General features: G+C 46.5%; 29 non-coding genes and 1 pseudogene across 29 annotated transcripts; 25 read left to right on the top strand and 5 right to left on the bottom strand.

The window, feature by feature from the left end:
* Positions 1–30: 30 nt before the first annotated feature.
* Positions 31–169, top strand: LOC141327104 (U4 spliceosomal RNA). Its single transcript, XR_012354420.1, has one exon. It is a non-coding gene; the product is annotated as a U4 spliceosomal RNA (small nuclear RNA).
* A 489-nt stretch (positions 170–658) lies between these two features.
* On the bottom strand, positions 659–740 carry trnas-gcu (transfer RNA serine (anticodon GCU)). The gene has a single exon. It is a non-coding gene; the product is annotated as a tRNA-Ser (tRNA).
* Positions 741–1,230: 490 nt separating this feature from the next.
* LOC141327028 (U4 spliceosomal RNA) lies at positions 1,231–1,371 on the top strand. The gene has a single exon (XR_012354350.1). It is a non-coding gene; the product is annotated as a U4 spliceosomal RNA (small nuclear RNA).
* A 973-nt stretch (positions 1,372–2,344) lies between these two features.
* LOC141326940 (small nucleolar RNA U3) lies at positions 2,345–2,560 on the top strand. The gene has a single exon (XR_012354270.1). It is a non-coding gene; the product is annotated as a small nucleolar RNA U3 (small nucleolar RNA).
* Positions 2,561–3,791: 1,231 nt separating this feature from the next.
* On the top strand, positions 3,792–3,864 carry trnak-cuu (transfer RNA lysine (anticodon CUU)). The gene has a single exon. It is a non-coding gene; the product is annotated as a tRNA-Lys (tRNA).
* Positions 3,865–4,055: 191 nt separating this feature from the next.
* Positions 4,056–4,129, top strand: trnan-guu (transfer RNA asparagine (anticodon GUU)). The gene has a single exon. It is a non-coding gene; the product is annotated as a tRNA-Asn (tRNA).
* Positions 4,130–4,711: 582 nt separating this feature from the next.
* Positions 4,712–4,850, top strand: LOC141327103 (U4 spliceosomal RNA). The gene has a single exon (XR_012354419.1). It is a non-coding gene; the product is annotated as a U4 spliceosomal RNA (small nuclear RNA).
* A 489-nt stretch (positions 4,851–5,339) lies between these two features.
* trnas-gcu (transfer RNA serine (anticodon GCU)) lies at positions 5,340–5,421 on the bottom strand. Its single transcript has one exon. It is a non-coding gene; the product is annotated as a tRNA-Ser (tRNA).
* Positions 5,422–5,911: 490 nt separating this feature from the next.
* Positions 5,912–6,052, top strand: LOC141327026 (U4 spliceosomal RNA). Its single transcript, XR_012354348.1, has one exon. It is a non-coding gene; the product is annotated as a U4 spliceosomal RNA (small nuclear RNA).
* Positions 6,053–7,025: 973 nt separating this feature from the next.
* Positions 7,026–7,219, top strand: LOC141326983 (small nucleolar RNA U3; annotated as a pseudogene).
* Positions 7,220–8,449: 1,230 nt separating this feature from the next.
* On the top strand, positions 8,450–8,522 carry trnak-cuu (transfer RNA lysine (anticodon CUU)). Its single transcript has one exon. It is a non-coding gene; the product is annotated as a tRNA-Lys (tRNA).
* Positions 8,523–8,713: 191 nt separating this feature from the next.
* Positions 8,714–8,787, top strand: trnan-guu (transfer RNA asparagine (anticodon GUU)). The gene has a single exon. It is a non-coding gene; the product is annotated as a tRNA-Asn (tRNA).
* Positions 8,788–9,369: 582 nt separating this feature from the next.
* On the top strand, positions 9,370–9,508 carry LOC141327102 (U4 spliceosomal RNA). Its single transcript, XR_012354418.1, has one exon. It is a non-coding gene; the product is annotated as a U4 spliceosomal RNA (small nuclear RNA).
* A 489-nt stretch (positions 9,509–9,997) lies between these two features.
* trnas-gcu (transfer RNA serine (anticodon GCU)) lies at positions 9,998–10,079 on the bottom strand. The gene has a single exon. It is a non-coding gene; the product is annotated as a tRNA-Ser (tRNA).
* Positions 10,080–10,569: 490 nt separating this feature from the next.
* Positions 10,570–10,710, top strand: LOC141327012 (U4 spliceosomal RNA). The gene has a single exon (XR_012354335.1). It is a non-coding gene; the product is annotated as a U4 spliceosomal RNA (small nuclear RNA).
* Positions 10,711–11,683: 973 nt separating this feature from the next.
* On the top strand, positions 11,684–11,899 carry LOC141326958 (small nucleolar RNA U3). The gene has a single exon (XR_012354287.1). It is a non-coding gene; the product is annotated as a small nucleolar RNA U3 (small nucleolar RNA).
* A 1,231-nt stretch (positions 11,900–13,130) lies between these two features.
* Positions 13,131–13,203, top strand: trnak-cuu (transfer RNA lysine (anticodon CUU)). The gene has a single exon. It is a non-coding gene; the product is annotated as a tRNA-Lys (tRNA).
* Positions 13,204–13,394: 191 nt separating this feature from the next.
* On the top strand, positions 13,395–13,468 carry trnan-guu (transfer RNA asparagine (anticodon GUU)). The gene has a single exon. It is a non-coding gene; the product is annotated as a tRNA-Asn (tRNA).
* Positions 13,469–14,050: 582 nt separating this feature from the next.
* On the top strand, positions 14,051–14,189 carry LOC141327101 (U4 spliceosomal RNA). The gene has a single exon (XR_012354417.1). It is a non-coding gene; the product is annotated as a U4 spliceosomal RNA (small nuclear RNA).
* A 489-nt stretch (positions 14,190–14,678) lies between these two features.
* On the bottom strand, positions 14,679–14,760 carry trnas-gcu (transfer RNA serine (anticodon GCU)). The gene has a single exon. It is a non-coding gene; the product is annotated as a tRNA-Ser (tRNA).
* Positions 14,761–15,250: 490 nt separating this feature from the next.
* Positions 15,251–15,391, top strand: LOC141327011 (U4 spliceosomal RNA). The gene has a single exon (XR_012354334.1). It is a non-coding gene; the product is annotated as a U4 spliceosomal RNA (small nuclear RNA).
* A 973-nt stretch (positions 15,392–16,364) lies between these two features.
* On the top strand, positions 16,365–16,580 carry LOC141326957 (small nucleolar RNA U3). The gene has a single exon (XR_012354286.1). It is a non-coding gene; the product is annotated as a small nucleolar RNA U3 (small nucleolar RNA).
* Positions 16,581–17,812: 1,232 nt separating this feature from the next.
* trnak-cuu (transfer RNA lysine (anticodon CUU)) lies at positions 17,813–17,885 on the top strand. Its single transcript has one exon. It is a non-coding gene; the product is annotated as a tRNA-Lys (tRNA).
* A 191-nt stretch (positions 17,886–18,076) lies between these two features.
* Positions 18,077–18,150, top strand: trnan-guu (transfer RNA asparagine (anticodon GUU)). The gene has a single exon. It is a non-coding gene; the product is annotated as a tRNA-Asn (tRNA).
* A 582-nt stretch (positions 18,151–18,732) lies between these two features.
* LOC141327100 (U4 spliceosomal RNA) lies at positions 18,733–18,871 on the top strand. Its single transcript, XR_012354416.1, has one exon. It is a non-coding gene; the product is annotated as a U4 spliceosomal RNA (small nuclear RNA).
* A 489-nt stretch (positions 18,872–19,360) lies between these two features.
* trnas-gcu (transfer RNA serine (anticodon GCU)) lies at positions 19,361–19,442 on the bottom strand. Its single transcript has one exon. It is a non-coding gene; the product is annotated as a tRNA-Ser (tRNA).
* Positions 19,443–19,932: 490 nt separating this feature from the next.
* Positions 19,933–20,073, top strand: LOC141327010 (U4 spliceosomal RNA). Its single transcript, XR_012354333.1, has one exon. It is a non-coding gene; the product is annotated as a U4 spliceosomal RNA (small nuclear RNA).
* A 973-nt stretch (positions 20,074–21,046) lies between these two features.
* Positions 21,047–21,262, top strand: LOC141326955 (small nucleolar RNA U3). The gene has a single exon (XR_012354284.1). It is a non-coding gene; the product is annotated as a small nucleolar RNA U3 (small nucleolar RNA).
* Positions 21,263–22,494: 1,232 nt separating this feature from the next.
* Positions 22,495–22,567, top strand: trnak-cuu (transfer RNA lysine (anticodon CUU)). The gene has a single exon. It is a non-coding gene; the product is annotated as a tRNA-Lys (tRNA).
* Positions 22,568–22,758: 191 nt separating this feature from the next.
* Positions 22,759–22,832, top strand: trnan-guu (transfer RNA asparagine (anticodon GUU)). The gene has a single exon. It is a non-coding gene; the product is annotated as a tRNA-Asn (tRNA).
* Positions 22,833–23,384: the final 552 nt, after the last annotated feature.

The following is a 23,384-nucleotide window of genomic DNA, read 5'->3' as shown; positions in this document are numbered from 1 at the left end:
CTGCAAGAAAAGGTCACGACCGTCACCGGTATTCTATCGCAGAGGCAATGTTGTAGCTTGTGTGGTTTATCTGAGGTGTGATCATTGCTGGTTGTAAACTTTCCCCGATATCCCATCTGGATGATTTGAAATACAGTCAGCTTCTCAGTTTTTGCCGGTCTCTCTGGACGCTTCTTGAAAAACAAAGTTTTGCTTCGTTTTGTTAGAGTGGCTGGTTGTTGGTCCTCGTCAAAGAGGTGTCTACAGATCATAGCGTGCCGGAGCCAGAAGATTTGTTGTTTTGTCAATATGCTCTCAAGACTTCGCTGCAGGTATCATTAAACTACAGCACAATCACAGCTCACCGCTACCCATCGTAAACAGGTTGGGCCTGTCTGTTCTGGTGGGCTCTCAGTGGTGCTAAATCATCAAATGAAGAGGACGGGATTCAAACCCACACAAACCAAGGTGAGCCTAGCACAACGGATTAGCCTTGCATCGCCTTAACCACTCGACCACCCCGTCACTTTCCGTGGTCCTTTTATTTAACACTCCCGATTCAGACCATCGGCTCATTAGTAGAGCACTCAGTGAACTGAACTGAGTGTGTCAGATAAGGAAGACACAAAAAGCGCAGAGTGGGGTCCCCAGGACGAGGATTACTGCTAAAGGAGCCGAACGACGAGGATGGGATTCGAACCCACGCGTGCAGAGCACAATGGATTAGCAGTCCATCGCCTTAACCACTCGGCCACCTCGTCATTTTACGTGACATTTTTTATTTAGCACTCCTGATTCAGATCATCAGTTCATTAGTAGAGAACTCAAAGAACTGAACTGAGTGTGTTAGATAAGGAGGACACACAAAAAGTTTAGCATGGGGTCCCCAGGACCCGGATTAAGGTCCAGTGCTAAAGGAACCGAACGACAAGAATGGATTCCAACCATTGCACAGAGCAAAATGGATTAGCAGTCCATCGCCTTAACCACTCGGCCACCCCGTCCCCTTGCTGACCGAGATAGGCCATGCTGCGGACCTTTTCAGCTGCTGCTGCCGTGCTTTCAGCTGGCTGTTTTGAGCACAGAGGGAATAGTGAATGAGCCGTCTTTTACACACCTCTAATCTGTTCCGTAGAAACACGGTGCAGCAACCCGTGGCAGGAGACTGTTTGTGCGGCAGTTTAAAGCTTGCTACCACCTTGTCGGTTCACATCCACGTAGGTGCAGAAAAAGGTCACGACCGTCGCCTGCATTCTTTCGCAGAGGCAATATTGTAGCCTATGAGGTTTGTCCGAGGCGCGATCATTGCTGGTTGAAAACTTTACCCAATACCCCGCCAGGATGACTTGAAATACAGTTCTCTTTGGCAATTTTTGCTAGTCTCTCTGGAGGCTTAGAGTTTTGTTGAGAAATATAGCCTTGTTTCGTTTAGGGTTTTTTTTCCTCGCCAAAAAAACGGTCTGCTGATGATAGTGCGCCAGAGCCAGAAGGTTTGTTGTTTTGTCAATATGTTCTCAAGACAAGTATCGTTAAACTGCAACGCAATTACAGCTCACCGTTACCCATCGTAAACATGTTGGTCCTGTCTGGTCCGGTGGCCTCTCAGTGGCGCTAAAGCTTCGAATGCGTGTCGAGCACAATGTATTAGCCTTCCACCGCCTTAACCACTGGACCACCTCGTCATCCGGCGGGGTTTCTTTATTTAACATTCCTGATTCATGTGCATGTGGATGCATTCTTCGTCTTTTGTTTCAGCCGCCGAGGGCCTGTTTTCCACTGAGGCCCTGCGCCAAACTCCCTATGAGACACAATCGAACGTTAGTAGTAACCTCCGATTACGGCCGAATGTGGATTCTGCTCGGACGGCGGGGCACCGGTACATCCTTTGTAGCTTTAGCTTATTAGCCAAACGCTACACCAGTTTGCCATTTCCCATGAAATCATCCTTGATTTCCATAAGAAAGGTGCCCCAAATTGGTGGAAAATCACATCTCAACCATACGCTGTCCAAAGCATTAAACCGCCTTCACGCGGCAAAACAGAACATGTTGTTGGCCCGCACTGCTGGGTCAAACTGCGCTTCCCAAAAACAGATTGGGTCAAAACTGACAGAAGAAATCTCTAAGCCTGCTTTAAGCCCTACCCACGGGACGGGTTGACAGTCTCGCACAACGCGAGAGCCTCAGTTTCGCCTGTGTAATTTGGGGGCCAATGAAAACTGCATCCAACTAAAATTACAAACAAAATTTTAGGACTCTAATGATGTTTCAAATGTAACTTTTCTCATCTCTGTTGTTAGGTTGTAACCATCTCTGAGACTCAAAGTGTCAGAACTCGCCTAAGCTGGTTTTGCAAAATGAAGGTCAAGACTATACTTTCAGGGATCATTTCTATAGTTTCTAACTAGGAAATGTGTTTCAAAAGTGTAGTGTCTCCCAAACTACGATGATGAGCTTTGATACTCTTTTCTGAGCGTGAATCGGGTGTGGAGTAATGGTTTATTTCATATGCTCCACACCATTGATGAACGTTCTGTGTGGCATTTAAGCAGCATAGAAGAAGAGAGTATGGTCAGAGTGGTCTCTGAAAAATGTAAATATCAGATTAAAAATCTTATGAGTCGTTATGATTGAGATTTTTTTTTTTTTTTTTTTACATTTTTGTTGGTGGGTGTCACCATCCTTGATATTCAGAATGTCAGGATAAGATGTCAGCTGGTTCTATCAACTTAAAGTTGCCATAAAATGCATTGAGAGAATATTTTAATTTGTTCTTTGATATCTGCATAGAAGGTATATGGCATAGGAAAGGGCAAACAATCTCCAGAAACGGTTTTACAGGACCATTTACAACCCTAGGATTTGTCCCTAGAATGAAATGCTCTGTTATTGCCTTTTTTGGAAGCTTCATGAATATTAATGAGCTCTGCTCCGATTGGCTGTTTCACAGAGCTGCTCATCTCTATAGCTGGCACATTGATAAAAATATTTATTTAATTAGGAGCTCTAGCGGCTTTTAATATGTGGTTTGTTGAATCTGCCGTTTTGTATCGCAGACATTTTAGTCTCATTACTGTGATCCATGTGCTCTGTGTAAAGTTATAATGCAGAGGGAGCGCTTCTTACCACACAAGTTCAGCTGCTTCTCGGTGATACTCTGGATCTGTAAATCATTCGCCATCATCAGCGCAGTTATTTCTCCATCATTCACCATCATCAGCACAGTCATCTCTCTGTTTATGTGGTAAGTGATATCTTTTGTACTGCAATGTAACAGGCTAGCGCTAGCATTAAGCTAACCGTGTCCCTTCAGTGGCTTGCCTTGTTTTACTGATGTACTGACGTTACCGATGATTGGGCGATGCAAATGTTGGAGGCGTAACTATTAACGATCCCGGGACTGTTGCGTAACAGTCGGTGTTATGTTGGAACTGACATATAAATCTAGTGTTTGCAAAAGACCACCGAAATATAGAAGATTTATCCTTATCCTTATATAGATTTATCCTTGATTTCCATAAGAAAGGTGCCCCAAATTGGTGGAAAATCACATCTCAACCATACGCTGACCAAAGCATTGAACCGCCTTCACGCGGCAAGACAGAACATGTTGTTGGCCCGCACTGCTGGGTCAAACTGCGCTTCCCAATAACAGATTGGGTCAAAACTGACAGAAGAAAACTCTAAGCCTGCTCTAAGCACTACCCACGGGACGGCTCGACAGTCTTGCACAACGCGAGAGCCTCCGTTTCGCCTGTGTCATTTGGGAGCCGATGAAAACTGCGTCCGACCCGGTGAAGGAGACCACAACCAGCCCGGCTAGCTCAGTCGGTAGAGCATGAGACTCTTAATCTCAGGGTCGTGGGTTCGAGCCCCACGTTGGGCGGCTCTGTTGGCGCTCTTTCTTCCCAACAGGGTGGCGGGCTCCAGCGTGCCCATTCTCCGCACAGGCTAAGTGGATTTTGCGAGCTCCGGAAACATCTTTCAAAACAGCCTGTTAGTACGTGCGATTCTAATCCCTAACCCTAACCCTTGCTTTTACAACCGTGATCCCGCGGCAGCCGATGCGCAATGTCTGTCTCTGTGGCGCAATCGGTTAGCGCGTTCGGCTGTTAACCGAAAGGTTGGTGGTTCGAGCCCACCCAGGGACGTGTGAAATGCCGGTGTTTTGCACGCGCGTCAGGTGTCCACTAACGCCTATGCCATTCTTAGGGTTGCGAGGCACAGCTTTCTCAGGGCGTTTATCCTGTGCACCTTCAATAAGCTGGCTTCTTTTAAAAGAAGTCAGCGGCGGGTGTTTGGTGAACATTTTCACCAGCTCGAGTTTGCTGTGGCATGTGGATTCATTCTTTACTGATGATCTGTCTCTGGGGCTCATCTAGTTGACATGGTATCCGCTGACATTCGGCTGAAGGTGCTGATCCACCATCTGCTCTTGGTACGGACTGGATCCGGGGGACTGCAGTGACCATCTAATCGGAATACAGAATGGATATGGCGGCTACGGTGACCTCAGAATAAGAACAAACAGACTAATTTTAATGTAGATGCAAAAGTTCCATGTTGCCACAGTGTCAGATTGGAGAGGATCTGGTTTTCACAGTCTTGCGTCGATGGCCGTCTAGGTGAAGAGGTCTTCACTGATGATCTGTCTCTGGGGCTCATCCAGCTTGCTATCACCTTGTCGGATCACATCCACGTAGCTGCAAGAAAAGGTCACGACCGTCACCGGTATTCTATCGCAGAGGCAATGTTGTAGCTTGTGTGGTTTATCTGAGGTGTGATCATTGCTGGTTGTAAACTTTCCCCGATATCCCATCTGGATGATTTGAAATACAGTCAGCTTCTCAGTTTTTGCCGGTCTCTCTGGACGCTTCTTGAAAAACAAAGTTTTGCTTCGTTTTGTTAGAGTGGCTGGTTGTTGGTCCTCGTCAAAGAGGTGTCTACAGATCATAGCGTGCCGGAGCCAGAAGATTTGTTGTTTTGTCAATATGCTCTCAAGACTTCGCTGCAGGTATCATTAAACTACAGCACAATCACAGCTCACCGCTACCCATCGTAAACAGGTTGGGCCTGTCTGTTCTGGTGGGCTCTCAGTGGTGCTAAATCATCAAATGAAGAGGACGGGATTCAAACCCACACAAACCAAGGTGAGCCTAGCACAACGGATTAGCCTTGCATCGCCTTAACCACTCGACCACCCCGTCACTTTCCGTGGTCCTTTTATTTAACACTCCCGATTCAGACCATCGGCTCATTAGTAGAGCACTCAGTGAACTGAACTGAGTGTGTCAGATAAGGAAGACACAAAAAGCGCAGAGTGGGGTCCCCAGGACGAGGATTACTGCTAAAGGAGCCGAACGACGAGGATGGGATTCGAACCCACGCGTGCAGAGCACAATGGATTAGCAGTCCATCGCCTTAACCACTCGGCCACCTCGTCATTTTACGTGACATTTTTTATTTAGCACTCCTGATTCAGATCATCAGTTCATTAGTAGAGAACTCAAAGAACTGAACTGAGTGTGTTAGATAAGGAGGACACACAAAAAGTTTAGCATGGGGTCCCCAGGACCCGGATTAAGGTCCAGTGCTAAAGGAACCGAACGACAAGAATGGATTCCAACCATTGCACAGAGCAAAATGGATTAGCAGTCCATCGCCTTAACCACTCGGCCACCCCGTCCCCTTGCTGACCGAGATAGGCCATGCTGCGGACCTTTTCAGCTGCTGCTGCCGTGCTTTCAGCTGGCTGTTTTGAGCACAGAGGGAATAGTGAATGAGCCGTCTTTTACACACCTCTAATCTGTTCCGTAGAAACACGGTGCAGCAACCCGTGGCAGGAGACTGTTTGTGCGGCAGTTTAAAGCTTGCTACCACCTTGTCGGTTCACATCCACGTAGGTGCAGAAAAAGGTCACGACCGTCGCCTGCATTCTTTCGCAGAGGCAATATTGTAGCCTATGAGGTTTGTCCGAGGCGCGATCATTGCTGGTTGAAAACTTTACCCAATACCCCGCCAGGATGACTTGAAATACAGTTCTCTTTGGCAATTTTTGCTAGTCTCTCTGGAGGCTTAGAGTTTTGTTGAGAAATATAGCCTTGTTTCGTTTAGGGTTTTTTTTCCTCGCCAAAAAAACGGTCTGCTGATGATAGTGCGCCAGAGCCAGAAGGTTTGTTGTTTTGTCAATATGTTCTCAAGACAAGTATCGTTAAACTGCAACGCAATTACAGCTCACCGTTACCCATCGTAAACATGTTGGTCCTGTCTGGTCCGGTGGCCTCTCAGTGGCGCTAAAGCTTCGAATGCGTGTCGAGCACAATGTATTAGCCTTCCACCGCCTTAACCACTGGACCACCTCGTCATCCGGCGGGGTTTCTTTATTTAACATTCCTGATTCATGTGCATGTGGATGCATTCTTCGTCTTTTGTTTCAGCCGCCGAGGGCCTGTTTTCCACTGAGGCCCTGCGCCAAACTCCCTATGAGACACAATCGAACGTTAGTAGTAACCTCCGATTACGGCCGAATGTGGATTCTGCTCGGACGGCGGGGCACCGGTACATCCTTTGTAGCTTTAGCTTATTAGCCAAACGCTACACCAGTTTGCCATTTCCCATGAAATCATCCTTGATTTCCATAAGAAAGGTGCCCCAAATTGGTGGAAAATCACATCTCAACCATACGCTGTCCAAAGCATTAAACCGCCTTCACGCGGCAAAACAGAACATGTTGTTGGCCCGCACTGCTGGGTCAAACTGCGCTTCCCAAAAACAGATTGGGTCAAAACTGACAGAAGAAATCTCTAAGCCTGCTTTAAGCCCTACCCACGGGACGGGTTGACAGTCTCGCACAACGCGAGAGCCTCAGTTTCGCCTGTGTAATTTGGGGGCCAATGAAAACTGCATCCAACTAAAATTACAAACAAAATTTTAGGACTCTAATGATGTTTCAAATGTAACTTTTCTCATCTCTGTTGTTAGGTTGTAACCATCTCTGAGACTCAAAGTGTCAGAACTCGCCTAAGCTGGTTTTGCAAAATGGAGGTCAAGACTATACTTTCAGGGATCATTTCTATAGTTTCTAACTAGGAAATGTGTTTCAAAAGTGTAGTGTCTCCCAAACTACGATGATGAGCTTTGATACTCTTTTCTAATGGTTTATTTCATATGCTCCACACCATTGATGAACGTTCTGTGTGGCATTTAAGCAGCATAGAAGAAGAGAGTATGGTCAGAGTGGTCTCTGAAAAATGTAAATATCAGATTAAAAATCTTATGAGTCGTTATGATTGAGATTTTTTTTTTTTTTTTTTACATTTTTGTTGGTGGGTGTCACCATCCTTGATATTCAGAATGTCAGGATAAGATGTCAGCTGGTTCTATCAACTTAAAGTTGCCATAAAATGCATTGAGAGAATATTTTAATTTGTTCTTTGATATCTGCATAGAAGGTATATGGCATAGGAAAGGGCAAACAATCTCCAGAAACGGTTTTACAGGACCATTTACAACCCTAGGATTTGTCCCTAGAATGAAATGCTCTGTTATTGCCTTTTTTGGAAGCTTCATGAATATTAATGAGCTCTGCTCCGATTGGCTGTTTCACAGAGCTGCTCATCTCTATAGCTGGCACATTGATAAAAATATTTATTTAATTAGGAGCTCTAGCGGCTTTTAATATGTGGTTTGTTGAATCTGCCGTTTTGTATCGCAGACATTTTAGTCTCATTACTGTGATCCATGTGCTCTGTGTAAAGTTATAATGCAGAGGGAGCGCTTCTTACCACACAAGTTCAGCTGCTTCTCGGTGATACTCTGGATCTGTAAATCATTCGCCATCATCAGCGCAGTTATTTCTCCATCATTCACCATCATCAGCACAGTCATCTCTCTGTTTATGTGGTAAGTGATATCTTTTGTACTGCAATGTAACAGGCTAGCGCTAGCATTAAGCTAACCGTGTCCCTTCAGTGGCTTGCCTTGTTTTACTGATGTACTGACGTTACCGATGATTGGGCGATGCAAATGTTGGAGGCGTAACTATTAACGATCCCGGGACTGTTGCGTAACAGTCGGTGTTATGTTGGAACTGACATATAAATCTAGTGTTTGCAAAAGACCACCGAAATATAGAAGATTTATCCTTATCCTTATATAGATTTATCCTTGATTTCCATAAGAAAGGTGCCCCAAATTGGTGGAAAATCACATCTCAACCATACGCTGACCAAAGCATTGAACCGCCTTCACGCGGCAAGACAGAACATGTTGTTGGCCCGCACTGCTGGGTCAAACTGCGCTTCCCAATAACAGATTGGGTCAAAACTGACAGAAGAAAACTCTAAGCCTGCTCTAAGCACTACCCACGGGACGGCTCGACAGTCTTGCACAACGCGAGAGCCTCCGTTTCGCCTGTGTCATTTGGGAGCCGATGAAAACTGCGTCCGACCCGGTGAAGGAGACCACAACCAGCCCGGCTAGCTCAGTCGGTAGAGCATGAGACTCTTAATCTCAGGGTCGTGGGTTCGAGCCCCACGTTGGGCGGCTCTGTTGGCGCTCTTTCTTCCCAACAGGGTGGCGGGCTCCAGCGTGCCCATTCTCCGCACAGGCTAAGTGGATTTTGCGAGCTCCGGAAACATCTTTCAAAACAGCCTGTTAGTACGTGCGATTCTAATCCCTAACCCTAACCCTTGCTTTTACAACCGTGATCCCGCGGCAGCCGATGCGCAATGTCTGTCTCTGTGGCGCAATCGGTTAGCGCGTTCGGCTGTTAACCGAAAGGTTGGTGGTTCGAGCCCACCCAGGGACGTGTGAAACGCTGGTGTTTTGCACGCGCGTCAGGTGTCCACTAACGCCTATGCCATTCTTAGGGTTGCGAGGCACAGCTTTCTCAGGGCGTTTATCCTGTGCACCTTCAATAAGCTGGCTTCTTTTAAAAGAAGTCAGCGGCGGGTGTTTGGTGAACATTTTCACCAGCTCGAGTTTGCTGTGGCATGTGGATTCATTCTTTACTGATGATCTGTCTCTGGGGCTCATCTAGTTGACATGGTATCCGCTGACATTCGGCTGAAGGTGCTGATCCACCATCTGCTCTTGGTACGGACTGGATCCGGGGGACTGCAGTGACCATCTAATCGGAATACAGAATGGATATGGCGGCTACGGTGACCTCAGAATAAGAACAAACAGACTAATTTTAATGTAGATGCAAAAGTTCCATGTTGCCACAGTGTCAGATTGGAGAGGATCTGGTTTTCACAGTCTTGCGTCGATGGCCGTCTAGGTGAAGAGGTCTTCACTGATGATCTGTCTCTGGGGCTCATCCAGCTTGCTATCACCTTGTCGGATCACATCCACGTAGCTGCAAGAAAAGGTCACGACCGTCACCGGTATTCTATCGCAGAGGCAATGTTGTAGCTTGTGTGGTTTATCTGAGGTGTGATCATTGCTGGTTGTAAACTTTCCCCGATATCCCATCTGGATGATTTGAAATACAGTCAGCTTCTCAGTTTTTGCCGGTCTCTCTGGACGCTTCTTGAAAAACAAAGTTTTGCTTCGTTTTGTTAGAGTGGCTGGTTGTTGGTCCTCGTCAAAGAGGTGTCTACAGATCATAGCGTGCCGGAGCCAGAAGATTTGTTGTTTTGTCAATATGCTCTCAAGACTTCGCTGCAGGTATCATTAAACTACAGCACAATCACAGCTCACCGCTACCCATCGTAAACAGGTTGGGCCTGTCTGTTCTGGTGGGCTCTCAGTGGTGCTAAATCATCAAATAAAGAGGACGGGATTCAAACCCACACAAACCAAGGTGAGCCTAGCACAACGGATTAGCCTTGCATCGCCTTAACCACTCGACCACCCCGTCACTTTCCGTGGTCCTTTTATTTAACACTCCCGATTCAGACCATCGGCTCATTAGTAGAGCACTCAGTGAACTGAACTGAGTGTGTCAGATAAGGAAGACACAAAAAGCGCAGAGTGGGGTCCCCAGGACGAGGATTACTGCTAAAGGAGCCGAACGACGAGGATGGGATTCGAACCCACGCGTGCAGAGCACAATGGATTAGCAGTCCATCGCCTTAACCACTCGGCCACCTCGTCATTTTACGTGACATTTTTTATTTAGCACTCCTGATTCAGATCATCAGTTCATTAGTAGAGAACTCAAAGAACTGAACTGAGTGTGTTAGATAAGGAGGACACACAAAAAGTTTAGCATGGGGTCCCCAGGACCCAGATTAAGGTCCAGTGCTAAAGGAACCGAACGACAAGAATGGATTCCAACCATTGCACAGAGCAAAATGGATTAGCAGTCCATCGCCTTAACCACTCGGCCACCCCGTCCCCTTGCTGACCGAGATAGGCCATGCTGCGGACCTTTTCAGCTGCTGCTGCCGTGCTTTCAGCTGGCTGTTTTGAGCACAGAGGGAATAGTGAATGAGCCGTCTTTTACACACCTCTAATCTGTTCCGTAGAAACACGGTGCAGCAACCCGTGGCAGGAGACTGTTTGTGCGGCAGTTTAAAGCTTGCTACCACCTTGTCGGTTCACATCCACGTAGGTGCAGAAAAAGGTCACGACCGTCGCCTGCATTCTTTCGCAGAGGCAATATTGTAGCCTATGAGGTTTGTCCGAGGCGCGATCGTTGCTGGTTGAAAACTTTACCCAATACCCCGCCAGGATGACTTGAAATACAGTTATCTTTGGCAATTTTTGCTAGTCTCTCTGGAGGCTTAGAGTTTTGTTGAGAAATATAGCCTTGTTTCGTTTAGGGTTTTTTTTCCTCGCCAAAAAAACGGTCTGCTGATGATAGTGCGCCAGAGCCAGAAGGTTTGTTGTTTTGTCAATATGTTCTCAAGACAAGTATCGTTAAACTGCAACGCAATTACAGCTCACCGTTACCCATCGTAAACATGTTGGTCCTGTCTGGTCCGGTGGCCTCTCAGTGGCGCTAAAGCTTCGAATGCGTGTCGAGCACAATGTATTAGCCTTCCACCGCCTTAACCACTGGACCACCTCGTCATCCGGCGGGGTTTCTTTATTTAACATTCCTGATTCATGTGCATGTGGATGCATTCTTCGTCTTTTGTTTCAGCCGCCGAGGGCCTGTTTTCCACTGAGGCCCTGCGCCAAACTCCCTATGAGACACAATCGAACGTTAGTAGTAACCTCCGATTACGGCCGAATGTGGATTCTGCTCGGACGACGGGGCACCGGTACATCCTTTGTAGCTTTAGCTTATTAGCCAAACGCTACACCAGTTTGCCATTTCCCATGAAATCATCCTTGATTTCCATAAGAAAGGTGCCCCAAATTGGTGGAAAATCACATCTCAACCATACGCTGTCCAAAGCATTAAACCGCCTTCACGCGGCAAAACAGAACATGTTGTTGGCCCGCACTGCTGGGTCAAACTGCGCTTCCCAAAAACAGATTGGGTCAAAACTGACAGAAGAAATCTCTAAGCCTGCTTTAAGCCCTACCCACGGGACGGGTTGACAGTCTCGCACAACGCGAGAGCCTCAGTTTCGCCTGTGTAATTTGGGGGCCAATGAAAACTGCATCCAACTAAAATTACAAACAAAATTTTAGGACTCTAATGATGTTTCAAATGTAACTTTTCTCATCTCTGTTGTTAGGTTGTAACCATCTCTGAGACTCAAAGTGTCAGAACTCGCCTAAGCTGGTTTTGCAAAATGGAGGTCAAGACTATACTTTCAGGGATCATTTCTATAGTTTCTAACTAGGAAATGTGTTTCAAAAGTGTAGTGTCTCCCAAACTACGATGATGAGCTTTGATACTCTTTTCTGAGCGTGAATCGGGTGTGGAGTAATGGTTTATTTCATATGCTCCACACCATTGATGAATGTTCTGTGTGGCATTTAAGCAGCATAGAAGAAGAGAGTATGGTCAGAGTGGTCTCTGAAAAATGTAAATATCAGATTAAAAATCTTATGAGTCGTTATGATTGAGATTTTTTTTTTTTTTTTTTTACATTTTTGTTGGTGGGTGTCACCATCCTTGATATTCAGAATGTCAGGATAAGATGTCAGCTGGTTCTATCAACTTAAAGTTGCCATAAAATGCATTGAGAGAATATTTTAATTTGTTCTTTGATATCTACATAGAAGGTATATGGCATAGGAAAGGGCAAACAATCTCCAGAAACGGTTTTACAGGACCATTTACAACCCTAGGATTTGTCCCTAGAATGAAATGCTCTGTTATTGCCTTTTTTGGAAGCTTCATGAATATTAATGAGCTCTGCTCCGATTGGCTGTTTCACAGAGCTGCTCATCTCTATAGCTGGCACATTGATAAAAATATTTATTTAATTAGGAGCTCTAGCGGCTTTTAATATGTGGTTTGTTGAATCTGCCGTTTTGTATCGCAGACATTTTAGTCTCATTACTGTGATCCATGTGCTCTGTGTAAAGTTATAATGCAGAGGGAGCGCTTCTTACCACACAAGTTCAGCTGCTTCTCGGTGATACTCTGGATCTGTAAATCATTCGCCATCATCAGCGCAGTTATTTCTCCATCATTCACCATCATCAGCACAGTCATCTCTCTGTTTATGTGGTAAGTGATATCTTTTGTACTGCAATGTAACAGGCTAGCGCTAGCATTAAGCTAACCGTGTCCCTTCAGTGGCTTGCCTTGTTTTACTGATGTACTGACGTTACCGATGATTGGGCGATGCAAATGTTGGAGGCGTAACTATTAACGATCCCGGGACTGTTGCGTAACAGTCGGTGTTATGTTGGAACTGACATATAAATCTAGTGTTTGCAAAAGACCACCGAAATATAGAAGATTTATCCTTATCCTTATATAGATTTATCCTTGATTTCCATAAGAAAGGTGCCCCAAATTGGTGGAAAATCACATCTCAACCATACGCTGACCAAAGCATTGAACCGCCTTCACGCGGCAAGACAGAACATGTTGTTGGCCCGCACTGCTGGGTCAAACTGCGCTTCCCAATAACAGATTGGGTCAAAACTGACAGAAGAAAACTCTAAGCCTGCTCTAAGCACTACCCACGGGACGGCTCGACAGTCTTGCACAACGCGAGAGCCTCCGTTTCGCCTGTGTCATTTGGGAGCCGATGAAAACTGCGTCCGACCCGGTGAAGGAGACCACAACCAGCCCGGCTAGCTCAGTCGGTAGAGCATGAGACTCTTAATCTCAGGGTCGTGGGTTCGAGCCCCACGTTGGGCGGCTCTGTTGGCGCTCTTTCTTCCCAACAGGGTGGCGGGCTCCAGCGTGCCCATTCTCCGCACAGGCTAAGTGGATTTTGCGAGCTCCGGAAACATCTTTCAAAACAGCCTGTTAGTACGTGCGATTCTAATCCCTAACCCTAACCCTTGCTTTTACAACCGTGATCCCGCGGCAGCCGATGCGCAATGTCTGTCTCTGTGGCGCAATCGGTTAGCGCGTTCGGCTGTTAACCGAAAGGTTGGTGGTTCGAGCCCACCCAGGGACGTGTGAAACGCTGGTGTTTTGCACGCGCGTCAGGTGTCCACTAACGCCTATGCCATTCTTAGGGTTGCGAGGCACAGCTTTCTCAGGGCGTTTATCCTGTGCACCTTCAATAAGCTGGCTTCTTTTAAAAGAAGTCAGCGGCGGGTGTTTGGTGAACATTTTCACCAGCTCGAGTTTGCTGTGGCATGTGGATTCATTCTTTACTGATGATCTGTCTCTGGGGCTCATCTAGTTGACATGGTATCCGCTGACATTCGGCTGAAGGTGCTGATCCACCATCTGCTCTTGGTACGGACTGGATCCGGGGGACTGCAGTGACCATCTAATCGGAATACAGAATGGATATGGCGGCTACGGTGACCTCAGAATAAGAACAAACAGACTAATTTTAATGTAGATGCAAAAGTTCCATGTTGCCACAGTGTCAGATTGGAGAGGATCTGGTTTTCACAGTCTTGCGTCGATGGCCGTCTAGGTGAAGAGGTCTTCACTGATGATCTGTCTCTGGGGCTCATCCAGCTTGCTATCACCTTGTCGGATCACATCCACGTAGCTGCAAGAAAAGGTCACGACCGTCACCGGTATTCTATCGCAGAGGCAATGTTGTAGCTTGTGTGGTTTATCTGAGGTGTGATCATTGCTGGTTGTAAACTTTCCCCGATATCCCATCTGGATGATTTGAAATACAGTCAGCTTCTCAGTTTTTGCCGGTCTCTCTGGACGCTTCTTGAAAAACAAAGTTTTGCTTCGTTTTGTTAGAGTGGCTGGTTGTTGGTCCTCGTCAAAGAGGTGTCTACAGATCATAGCGTGCCGGAGCCAGAAGATTTGTTGTTTTGTCAATATGCTCTCAAGACTTCGCTGCAGGTATCATTAAACTACAGCACAATCACAGCTCACCGCTACCCATCGTAAACAGGTTGGGCCTGTCTGTTCTGGTGGGCTCTCAGTGGTGCTAAATCATCAAATAAAGAGGACGGGATTCAAACCCACACAAACCAAGGTGAGCCTAGCACAACGGATTAGCCTTGCATCGCCTTAACCACTCGACCACCCCGTCACTTTCCGTGGTCCTTTTATTTAACACTCCCGATTCAGACCATCGGCTCATTAGTAGAGCACTCAGTGAACTGAACTGAGTGTGTCAGATAAGGAAGACACAAAAAGCGCAGAGTGGGGTCCCCAGGACGAGGATTACTGCTAAAGGAGCCGAACGACGAGGATGGGATTCGAACCCACGCGTGCAGAGCACAATGGATTAGCAGTCCATCGCCTTAACCACTCGGCCACCTCGTCATTTTACGTGACATTTTTTATTTAGCACTCCTGATTCAGATCATCAGTTCATTAGTAGAGAACTCAAAGAACTGAACTGAGTGTGTTAGATAAGGAGGACACACAAAAAGTTTAGCATGGGGTCCCCAGGACCCGGATTAAGGTCCAGTGCTAAAGGAACCGAACGACAAGAATGGATTCCAACCATTGCACAGAGCAAAATGGATTAGCAGTCCATCGCCTTAACCACTCGGCCACCCCGTCCCCTTGCTGACCGAGATAGGCCATGCTGCGGACCTTTTCAGCTGCTGCTGCCGTGCTTTCAGCTGGCTGTTTTGAGCACAGAGGGAATAGTGAATGAGCCGTCTTTTACACACCTCTAATCTGTTCCGTAGAAACACGGTGCAGCAACCCGTGGCAGGAGACTGTTTGTGCGGCAGTTTAAAGCTTGCTACCACCTTGTCGGTTCACATCCACGTAGGTGCAGAAAAAGGTCACGACCGTCGCCTGCATTCTTTCGCAGAGGCAATATTGTAGCCTATGAGGTTTGTCCGAGGCGCGATCGTTGCTGGTTGAAAACTTTACCCAATACCCCGCCAGGATGACTTGAAATACAGTTATCTTTGGCAATTTTTGCTAGTCTCTCTGGAGGCTTAGAGTTTTGTTGAGAAATATAGCCTTGTTTCGTTTAGGGTTTTTTTTCCTCGCCAAAAAAACGGTCTGCTGATGATAGTGCGCCAGAGCCAGAAGGTTTGTTGTTTTGTCAATATGTTCTCAAGACAAGTATCGTTAAACTGCAACGCAATTACAGCTCACCGTTACCCATCGTAAACATGTTGGTCCTGTCTGGTCCGGTGGCCTCTCAGTGGCGCTAAAGCTTCGAATGCGTGTCGAGCACAATGTATTAGCCTTCCACCGCCTTAACCACTGGACCACCTCGTCATCCGGCGGGGTTTCTTTATTTAACATTCCTGATTCATGTGCATGTGGATGCATTCTTCGTCTTTTGTTTCAGCCGCCGAGGGCCTGTTTTCCACTGAGGCCCTGCGCCAAACTCCCTATGAGACACAATCGAACGTTAGTAGTAACCTCCGATTACGGCCGAATGTGGATTCTGCTCGGACGACGGGGCACCGGTACATCCTTTGTAGCTTTAGCTTATTAGCCAAACGCTACACCAGTTTGCCATTTCCCATGAAATCATCCTTGATTTCCATAAGAAAGGTGCCCCAAATTGGTGGAAAATCACATCTCAACCATACGCTGTCCAAAGCATTAAACCGCCTTCACGCGGCAAAACAGAACATGTTGTTGGCCCGCACTGCTGGGTCAAACTGCGCTTCCCAAAAACAGATTGGGTCAAAACTGACAGAAGAAATCTCTAAGCCTGCTTTAAGCCCTACCCACGGGACGGGTTGACAGTCTCGCACAACGCGAGAGCCTCAGTTTCGCCTGTGTAATTTGGGGGCCAATGAAAACTGCATCCAACTAAAATTACAAACAAAATTTTAGGACTCTAATGATGTTTCAAATGTAACTTTTCTCATCTCTGTTGTTAGGTTGTAACCATCTCTGAGACTCAAAGTGTCAGAACTCGCCTAAGCTGGTTTTGCAAAATGGAGGTCAAGACTATACTTTCAGGGATCATTTCTATAGTTTCTAACTAGGAAATGTGTTTCAAAAGTGTAGTGTCTCCCAAACTACGATGATGAGCTTTGATACTCTTTTCTGAGCGTGAATCGGGTGTGGAGTAATGGTTTATTTCATATGCTCCACACCATTGATGAATGTTCTGTGTGGCATTTAAGCAGCATAGAAGAAGAGAGTATGGTCAGAGTGGTCTCTGAAAAATGTAAATATCAGATTAAAAATCTTATGAGTCGTTATGATTGAGATTTTTTTTTTTATTTTTTTTACATTTTTGTTGGTGGGTGTCACCATCCTTGATATTCAGAATGTCAGGATAAGATGTCAGCTGGTTCTATCAACTTAAAGTTGCCATAAAATGCATTGAGAGAATATTTTAATTTGTTCTTTGATATCTACATAGAAGGTATATGGCATAGGAAAGGGCAAACAATCTCCAGAAACGGTTTTACAGGACCATTTACAACCCTAGGATTTGTCCCTAGAATGAAATGCTCTGTTATTGCCTTTTTTGGAAGCTTCATGAATATTAATGAGCTCTGCTCCGATTGGCTGTTTCACAGAGCTGCTCATCTCTATAGCTGGCACATTGATAAAAATATTTATTTAATTAGGAGCTCTAGCGGCTTTTAATATGTGGTTTGTTGAATCTGCCGTTTTGTATCGCAGACATTTTAGTCTCATTACTGTGATCCATGTGCTCTGTGTAAAGTTATAATGCAGAGGGAGCGCTTCTTACCACACAAGTTCAGCTGCTTCTCGGTGATACTCTGGATCTGTAAATCATTCGCCATCATCAGCGCAGTTATTTCTCCATCATTCACCATCATCAGCACAGTCATCTCTCTGTTTATGTGGTAAGTGATATCTTTTGTACTGCAATGTAACAGGCTAGCGCTAGCATTAAGCTAACCGTGTCCCTTCAGTGGCTTGCCTTGTTTTACTGATGTACTGACGTTACCGATGATTGGGCGATGCAAATGTTGGAGGCGTAACTATTAACGATCCCGGGACTGTTGCGTAACAGTCGGTGTTATGTTGGAACTGACATATAAATCTAGTGTTTGCAAAAGACCACCGAAATATAGAAGATTTATCCTTATCCTTATATAGATTTATCCTTGATTTCCATAAGAAAGGTGCCCCAAATTGGTGGAAAATCACATCTCAACCATACGCTGACCAAAGCATTGAACCGCCTTCACGCGGCAAGACAGAACATGTTGTTGGCCCGCACTGCTGGGTCAAACTGCGCTTCCCAATAACAGATTGGGTCAAAACTGACAGAAGAAAACTCTAAGCCTGCTCTAAGCACTACCCACGGGACGGCTCGACAGTCTTGCACAACGCGAGAGCCTCCGTTTCGCCTGTGTCATTTGGGAGCCGATGAAAACTGCGTCCGACCCGGTGAAGGAGACCACAACCAGCCCGGCTAGCTCAGTCGGTAGAGCATGAGACTCTTAATCTCAGGGTCGTGGGTTCGAGCCCCACGTTGGGCGGCTCTGTTGGCGCTCTTTCTTCCCAACAGGGTGGCGGGCTCCAGCGTGCCCATTCTCCGCACAGGCTAAGTGGATTTTGCGAGCTCCGGAAACATCTTTCAAAACAGCCTGTTAGTACGTGCGATTCTAATCCCTAACCCTAACCCTTGCTTTTACAACCGTGATCCCGCGGCAGCCGATGCGCAATGTCTGTCTCTGTGGCGCAATCGGTTAGCGCGTTCGGCTGTTAACCGAAAGGTTGGTGGTTCGAGCCCACCCAGGGACGTGTGAAATGCCGGTGTTTTGCACGCGCGTCAGGTGTCCACTAACGCCTATGCCATTCTTAGGGTTGCGAGGCACAGCTTTCTCAGGGCGTTTATCCTGTGCACCTTCAATAAGCTGGCTTCTTTTAAAAGAAGTCAGCGGCGGGTGTTTGGTGAACATTTTCACCAGCTCGAGTTTGCTGTGGCATGTGGATTCATTCTTTACTGATGATCTGTCTCTGGGGCTCATCTAGTTGACATGGTATCCGCTGACATTCGGCTGAAGGTGCTGATCCACCATCTGCTCTTGGTACGGACTGGATCCGGGGGACTGCAGTGACCATCTAATCGGAATACAGAATGGATATGGCGGCTACGGTGACCTCAGAATAAGAACAAACAGACTAATTTTAATGTAGATGCAAAAGTTCCATGTTGCCACAGTGTCAGATTGGAGAGGATCTGGTTTTCACAGTCTTGCGTCGATGGCCGTCTAGGTGAAGAGGTCTTCACTGATGATCTGTCTCTGGGGCTCATCCAGCTTGCTATCACCTTGTCGGATCACATCCACGTAGCTGCAAGAAAAGGTCACGACCGTCACCGGTATTCTATCGCAGAGGCAATGTTGTAGCTTGTGTGGTTTATCTGAGGTGTGATCATTGCTGGTTGTAAACTTTCCCCGATATCCCATCTGGATGATTTGAAATACAGTCAGCTTCTCAGTTTTTGCCGGTCTCTCTGGACGCTTCTTGAAAAACAAAGTTTTGCTTCGTTTTGTTAGAGTGGCTGGTTGTTGGTCCTCGTCAAAGAGGTGTCTACAGATCATAGCGTGCCGGAGCCAGAAGATTTGTTGTTTTGTCAATATGCTCTCAAGACTTCGCTGCAGGTATCATTAAACTACAGCACAATCACAGCTCACCGCTACCCATCGTAAACAGGTTGGGCCTGTCTGTTCTGGTGGGCTCTCAGTGGTGCTAAATCATCAAATGAAGAGGACGGGATTCAAACCCACACAAACCAAGGTGAGCCTAGCACAACGGATTAGCCTTGCATCGCCTTAACCACTCGACCACCCCGTCACTTTCCGTGGTCCTTTTATTTAACACTCCCGATTCAGACCATCGGCTCATTAGTAGAGCACTCAGTGAACTGAACTGAGTGTGTCAGATAAGGAAGACACAAAAAGCGCAGAGTGGGGTCCCCAGGACGAGGATTACTGCTAAAGGAGCCGAACGACGAGGATGGGATTCGAACCCACGCGTGCAGAGCACAATGGATTAGCAGTCCATCGCCTTAACCACTCGGCCACCTCGTCATTTTACGTGACATTTTTTATTTAGCACTCCTGATTCAGATCATCAGTTCATTAGTAGAGAACTCAAAGAACTGAACTGAGTGTGTTAGATAAGGAGGACACACAAAAAGTTTAGCATGGGGTCCCCAGGACCCGGATTAAGGTCCAGTGCTAAAGGAACCGAACGACAAGAATGGATTCCAACCATTGCACAGAGCAAAATGGATTAGCAGTCCATCGCCTTAACCACTCGGCCACCCCGTCCCCTTGCTGACCGAGATAGGCCATGCTGCGGACCTTTTCAGCTGCTGCTGCCGTGCTTTCAGCTGGCTGTTTTGAGCACAGAGGGAATAGTGAATGAGCCGTCTTTTACACACCTCTAATCTGTTCCGTAGAAACACGGTGCAGCAACCCGTGGCAGGAGACTGTTTGTGCGGCAGTTTAAAGCTTGCTACCACCTTGTCGGTTCACATCCACGTAGGTGCAGAAAAAGGTCACGACCGTCGCCTGCATTCTTTCGCAGAGGCAATATTGTAGCCTATGAGGTTTGTCCGAGGCGCGATCGTTGCTGGTTGAAAACTTTACCCAATACCCCGCCAGGATGACTTGAAATACAGTTATCTTTGGCAATTTTTGCTAGTCTCTCTGGAGGCTTAGAGTTTTGTTGAGAAATATAGCCTTGTTTCGTTTAGGGTTTTTTTTCCTCGCCAAAAAAACGGTCTGCTGATGATAGTGCGCCAGAGCCAGAAGGTTTGTTGTTTTGTCAATATGTTCTCAAGACAAGTATCGTTAAACTGCAACGCAATTACAGCTCACCGTTACCCATCGTAAACATGTTGGTCCTGTCTGGTCCGGTGGCCTCTCAGTGGCGCTAAAGCTTCGAATGCGTGTCGAGCACAATGTATTAGCCTTCCACCGCCTTAACCACTGGACCACCTCGTCATCCGGCGGGGTTTCTTTATTTAACATTCCTGATTCATGTGCATGTGGATGCATTCTTCGTCTTTTGTTTCAGCCGCCGAGGGCCTGTTTTCCACTGAGGCCCTGCGCCAAACTCCCTATGAGACACAATCGAACGTTAGTAGTAACCTCCGATTACGGCCGAATGTGGATTCTGCTCGGACGACGGGGCACCGGTACATCCTTTGTAGCTTTAGCTTATTAGCCAAACGCTACACCAGTTTGCCATTTCCCATGAAATCATCCTTGATTTCCATAAGAAAGGTGCCCCAAATTGGTGGAAAATCACATCTCAACCATACGCTGTCCAAAGCATTAAACCGCCTTCACGCGGCAAAACAGAACATGTTGTTGGCCCGCACTGCTGGGTCAAACTGCGCTTCCCAAAAACAGATTGGGTCAAAACTGACAGAAGAAATCTCTAAGCCTGCTTTAAGCCCTACCCACGGGACGGGTTGACAGTCTCGCACAACGCGAGAGCCTCAGTTTCGCCTGTGTAATTTGGGGGCCAATGAAAACTGCATCCAACTAAAATTACAAACAAAATTTTAGGACTCTAATGATGTTTCAAATGTAACTTTTCTCATCTCTGTTGTTAGGTTGTAACCATCTCTGAGACTCAAAGTGTCAGAACTCGCCTAAGCTGGTTTTGCAAAATGGAGGTCAAGACTATACTTTCAGGGATCATTTCTATAGTTTCTAACTAGGAAATGTGTTTCAAAAGTGTAGTGTCTCCCAAACTACGATGATGAGCTTTGATACTCTTTTCTGAGCGTGAATCGGGTGTGGAGTAATGGTTTATTTCATATGCTCCACACCATTGATGAATGTTCTGTGTGGCATTTAAGCAGCATAGAAGAAGAGAGTATGGTCAGAGTGGTCTCTGAAAAATGTAAATATCAGATTAAAAATCTTATGAGTCGTTATGATTGAGATTTTTTTTTTTATTTTTTTTACATTTTTGTTGGTGGGTGTCACCATCCTTGATATTCAGAATGTCAGGATAAGATGTCAGCTGGTTCTATCAACTTAAAGTTGCCATAAAATGCATTGAGAGAATATTTTAATTTGTTCTTTGATATCTACATAGAAGGTATATGGCATAGGAAAGGGCAAACAATCTCCAGAAACGGTTTTACAGGACCATTTACAACCCTAGGATTTGTCCCTAGAATGAAATGCTCTGTTATTGCCTTTTTTGGAAGCTTCATGAATATTAATGAGCTCTGCTCCGATTGGCTGTTTCACAGAGCTGCTCATCTCTATAGCTGGCACATTGATAAAAATATTTATTTAATTAGGAGCTCTAGCGGCTTTTAATATGTGGTTTGTTGAATCTGCCGTTTTGTATCGCAGACATTTTAGTCTCATTACTGTGATCCATGTGCTCTGTGTAAAGTTATAATGCAGAGGGAGCGCTTCTTACCACACAAGTTCAGCTGCTTCTCGGTGATACTCTGGATCTGTAAATCATTCGCCATCATCAGCGCAGTTATTTCTCCATCATTCACCATCATCAGCACAGTCATCTCTCTGTTTATGTGGTAAGTGATATCTTTTGTACTGCAATGTAACAGGCTAGCGCTAGCATTAAGCTAACCGTGTCCCTTCAGTGGCTTGCCTTGTTTTACTGATGTACTGACGTTACCGATGATTGGGCGATGCAAATGTTGGAGGCGTAACTATTAACGATCCCGGGACTGTTGCGTAACAGTCGGTGTTATGTTGGAACTGACATATAAATCTAGTGTTTGCAAAAGACCACCGAAATATAGAAGATTTATCCTTATCCTTATATAGATTTATCCTTGATTTCCATAAGAAAGGTGCCCCAAATTGGTGGAAAATCACATCTCAACCATACGCTGACCAAAGCATTGAACCGCCTTCACGCGGCAAGACAGAACATGTTGTTGGCCCGCACTGCTGGGTCAAACTGCGCTTCCCAATAACAGATTGGGTCAAAACTGACAGAAGAAAACTCTAAGCCTGCTCTAAGCACTACCCACGGGACGGCTCGACAGTCTTGCACAACGCGAGAGCCTCCGTTTCGCCTGTGTCATTTGGGAGCCGATGAAAACTGCGTCCGACCCGGTGAAGGAGACCACAACCAGCCCGGCTAGCTCAGTCGGTAGAGCATGAGACTCTTAATCTCAGGGTCGTGGGTTCGAGCCCCACGTTGGGCGGCTCTGTTGGCGCTCTTTCTTCCCAACAGGGTGGCGGGCTCCAGCGTGCCCATTCTCCGCACAGGCTAAGTGGATTTTGCGAGCTCCGGAAACATCTTTCAAAACAGCCTGTTAGTACGTGCGATTCTAATCCCTAACCCTAACCCTTGCTTTTACAACCGTGATCCCGCGGCAGCCGATGCGCAATGTCTGTCTCTGTGGCGCAATCGGTTAGCGCGTTCGGCTGTTAACCGAAAGGTTGGTGGTTCGAGCCCACCCAGGGACGTGTGAAATGCCGGTGTTTTGCACGCGCGTCAGGTGTCCACTAACGCCTATGCCATTCTTAGGGTTGCGAGGCACAGCTTTCTCAGGGCGTTTATCCTGTGCACCTTCAATAAGCTGGCTTCTTTTAAAAGAAGTCAGCGGCGGGTGTTTGGTGAACATTTTCACCAGCTCGAGTTTGCTGTGGCATGTGGATTCATTCTTTACTGATGATCTGTCTCTGGGGCTCATCTAGTTGACATGGTATCCGCTGACATTCGGCTGAAGGTGCTGATCCACCATCTGCTCTTGGTACGGACTGGATCCGGGGGACTGCAGTGACCATCTAATCGGAATACAGAATGGATATGGCGGCTACGGTGACCTCAGAATAAGAACAAACAGACTAATTTTAATGTAGATGCAAAAGTTCCATGTTGCCACAGTGTCAGATTGGAGAGGATCTGGTTTTCACAGTCTTGCGTCGATGGCCGTCTAGGTGAAGAGGTCTTCACTGATGATCTGTCTCTGGGGCTCATCCAGCTTGCTATCACCTTGTCGGATCACATCCACGTAG

Source organism: Garra rufa, chromosome 2 (assembly GCF_049309525.1).
Source record: "Garra rufa chromosome 2, GarRuf1.0, whole genome shotgun sequence".
NCBI classification, from domain to species: domain Eukaryota; kingdom Metazoa; phylum Chordata; class Actinopteri; order Cypriniformes; family Cyprinidae; genus Garra; species Garra rufa.
The sequence above is the reverse complement of the archived record's forward strand: the minus strand, read 5'-3'. Positions and strand labels throughout refer to the sequence as shown.